Source organism: Tachyglossus aculeatus, chromosome 6 (assembly GCF_015852505.1).
Source record: "Tachyglossus aculeatus isolate mTacAcu1 chromosome 6, mTacAcu1.pri, whole genome shotgun sequence".
Lineage (NCBI taxonomy): Eukaryota > Metazoa > Chordata > Mammalia > Monotremata > Tachyglossidae > Tachyglossus > Tachyglossus aculeatus.
In genome coordinates, this window is record NC_052071.1 from 1,967,133 (window position 1) to 1,971,160 (window position 4,028).

Sequence of the window (4,028 nt, forward strand, 5' to 3'; positions counted from 1 at the left end):
GAAGCACTTCCTTTGAAATGAGAAATCCCACCCAGGGACAGATAATCGTTAATTGTCATTTCAACTTAATCCAAAGAGGAAATGACTTCCTCAGGAGAAATAAACTAGGAGAGGCTACAGATGAGATGCTGGGGGAGTGATTAAGAAAGATGGAACTTATATCACCGGGGACAGAAAGTAGAAGAGTTTATCTACATAACAGCTCCCTCAGGAACCAGGAAAGTTTCAATGCATCCTAAGCCCTAAGCCCTAATTAATATTTACTGTCGGGTACAAGAAAGAGAAGAGTTCATGAAATTGGGGTTCCTCTGAGTGGATCAAGCTCTACTAAGTGAAACTGGATCTAGTCATCTCTAAGTCTCAGTTACTAAGAGGGAAAATATTAGGGCTTTGTAGAGTTTCAAAGTTCATCAGCGATAAATTGAGTTCATTCTCCTGATAGTTTTTCTCAGCAGCTTGGCCTAGTGGAAAGAACACAGACCTGGATTCTAATCCCTGCTCTGCCAGTTGTTTGCTGGGTGACCTTGGGTAAGGCATGTTACTTCCCTATGCCTGTTTCCTCAACTGTAAAATGGAGATAAAATACCTGTTCTTCCTCCAATTTAGATTGTAAGCCCATGTTGAGCAGAGACTGTGTTCGTTGTGATTAATTTGTATCTACCCCAGACGTAAGAATGGTGCTAGATACATAGTAAGAGCTTAATGAATAGCATAAAAGAGGCAGTGTGGCTTAGTGTTAAGACCATGGGCTAGGGAGTCAGGGAACATGGATTCTAATCCCAGCTCCACCACTTGTCTGCTGTGTGACTTTGGGCAAGTCACTTCACTTCTCTGTGCCTCAGTTACCTCATCTGTAAAATGGGGATTAAGACTGTGAGCCCTACGTGGGACAACCTGATTACCTTGGATCTACCCCAAAGCCTAGAACAATGCTTGGCAAATAGTAAGCACTTAACAATTACCATCATCACTATTATTATTATCATTGAGAAGGAGCGTGGTTTAGTGGAAACATCCTGGGTTTGGGAATCAGTGGTCATGGATTGTAATCCTGGCTCCACCACTTATCAGCCCTGTGACTTTGGGCAAGTCACTTAATTTCTCTGTTCCTCAGTTACCTCATCTGTAAAATGGAGATTAAGACTGTGAGCCCCATGTGGGACAACCTGATTACCTTGTACCTCCCCCAGCAATTAGAACAGTTCTTGGCACATAGTAAGCACTTAACAAATACCATTATTATTATTACTATTATTATTATTATTTGGGTGGGAATAAGCACCGTGCCCTCTCTGTGTTCTTTATGAGGCTTAGGGTTCCTCTGATTTAACCTCTCAACTGGCTTGAGCTTTGCCAGTTTCAAAGAAGTTTGATTTTCATTATCTATGGCATAAACAAAACAGGCAGAGTTAGGGCTATAGAAACCAGGTGTTCTGATTCTCAGAGCCATGTTCTTTCCAGTAACCTGCAGAAAAACTTTTCTGTACTCCAGTTGTGATTATATTCACAAACTTCATTTCTGGATCTCCCATTTCCAAATCATAATAATGTTGTGTAAATAAACTTTGCACGTGCTCTCTTCAACACCTTTATCATCCCATTACACAGTGTAATACGTTTTCTGTCATGAATGTTTGCTTCAGGATCTACCTCCTCAATCAAGACTTGACTTTTTTCTGTGTTCTAAGTGGGTTTCTCAACTTTCCAATGCAAGTGGAAATGATGGTGATCAACTAGTCAGAGTTGATTTTTTTCATAAAAGTGGAAATACAAATAAATTAATTATCTGAACTTTCTCATTCATCAAATATCAGGAAATTGCACCTCTTAAGAGTGAGAGAAACCTTCTTGCCTATCTAGAGAAGACGGTTTTCTCTTCACCTCTGTTACCAAAATTTACTGAAAATTTACCTTTCCAATCAATGGTGTTTATTCATTGAATCATATTTATTGAGTGCTTACTGTGTGCAGAGCACCGTAATAACTGCTTCTTACTGCTTACTGTGTGGAGAGCACTGTATTAAGCACTTGGGAGAGTACAACGCAACAGAGTTGGTAGACTTGCTCCCTGTCCACAACTAGCTTACAGTCCAGGCAAGTGTGGAAATCCAATATATTGATCAATCAACTGTATTTATTGAGAGCTTACTGGGTGTAGAGCACAGTACTGACCATTTGAGAGGGTACAACAGAATTGGTAGACATGATCCTGCCCTCAAGGGGTGTGCAATTTAGCATGGGAGGCAGTCATTAAATGAATTAGTGGGAGCAATAGCGTATAAGGATATGTAATTAAGTGCTTTGTTGCTGGTATGGGTAGGTATCAAAGTTCTTAAGGGATGAGGGCACAAGTGTTTAAGGGATGCAGAAGGGAGTGAGGACAGGGTGGAGAGATGAGAATTTCTTTAATGGTATTTATTAAGTGCTTAAAATGTGCCAGACACTGTACTAAGCATGCAGTAGATACAAGACAATCAGGTTAGATTGGACAAAGTCCGTGTCCCAAATGGGTCTCATGGAGTTAATCTCTATTTTATAGATGAGGTAACTGAGACACAGAGAAGTTAAGTGATTTTTCCAAGGTCACACAGCAGACAAGTGTTACAGTTGGGGTTATAACCCGGGCTCTCTGACTCCCTGGCCGAAACTCTTTCCACTAGGCCAGATTCCTTCTCCAAAAGACAGGTGAGATCCAGGAGACTCAAAGCCCACATCCAAGAAGCCCCCAGAATATAGGACATTGGCCTGGTCCCACTTACTTTCCCAATGTTAGACCATGACGTATTTACCCGTGAGAAGCCACATGGGCAAGTAGCAAGATCACAGCCTGTTCTGCCACTTGCCTGCCGTGTGACCTTGGGCAAATCACTTATATTTTCTGTGTCTCTGTATCCTCAACAGTAAAATGGGGATTCAGATTATGAGACATAGTTTCCTACTAAGATTATGAGCGCTCCCCCCCAGCTCTGCCCTACCTCCTTCCCCTGCCCACAGCACTTGTATGTATTTGTGCATATTTATTACTCTATTTATTTTACTTGTGCATATTTACTACTCTATTTTATTAATGATATGCATTTAGCTATAATTCTATTTATTCTGATGGTTTTGACACCTGTCTACATGTTTTGTTTTATTGTCTGTCTCCCCCTTCTAGGCTGTGAACACGTTGTCGTGTAGGGACCGTCTCTATAAGTTACCAACTTGTACTTCCCAAGCGCTTAGTACAGTACTCTGCACACAATAAGTGCTCAATAAATACGATTGAATGAATGAATACAAGGTTGGACACAGTCTCCATCCCATATAGGGCTCACATTCTTAATCCTCATTTTACAGATGAGGGAACTGAGGCCCGGGGAAGTGAAGTGATTTGCTCAAGGTCACACAGAGGACAAGTGGCAGAGTCAGGATTAGAACCCAGGTCCTTCTGACTCCGAGGCCAGGGCTCTGTATACTAGGCAACACTGCTTCTAGTGATTAAGAGGGGGTGGAAATAAACGGGTCTCCTCGTCTTGGCCTTGAGCAGGGCCATAATAGGGAGATCATATTCCCTTGCAATCCTTAAATGTATTGGTAAAAGTCGTTTATGATGCCTACAGAGCAATTTGTCCCTCCTATCTTTCAGACTGTGAATGCTGGCTGGGCCAGGAAATGAGCCTCATTTATTGTCTCGTATCTACCCTAGTCCCATCTCAGGGTCACGCCTGGAGAGTTCCCAGTACTCTACCAGTCTCAAATGCAGGAGGGAGAGTCAAGCAGAGGCATATTCATTCCATTCCTAGCTTGGCCAGTGGCTAGTGTGTGGAAGGCACTCTGCTACAAGTCAAAACTCACCTGCGCTGGGCATCAGCGGCATTGGAGAGAATCAAGGGCGAAAACTTGCATGGTGGGAGGCAATGGTAAACCACTTCTGTATTTTTACCTAGAAAACTCTATGGCTACACTTACCAGAACAATTGCAGATGGTGGTGGCGCATTCTGGAAGAGATGTGTCCATGGCGTTGCTATGGGTTGAAGATGACTCA

At 42.4% G+C, this 4,028-nt stretch overlaps 1 non-coding gene across 1 annotated transcript; it reads left to right on the forward strand.

The window, feature by feature from the left end:
* The first annotated feature begins 3,689 nt into the window (after positions 1-3,689).
* LOC119930177 lies at positions 3,690-3,827 on the forward strand. The gene has a single exon (XR_005451665.1). It is a non-coding gene; the product is annotated as a small nucleolar RNA SNORA7 (small nucleolar RNA).
* Positions 3,828-4,028: the final 201 nt, after the last annotated feature.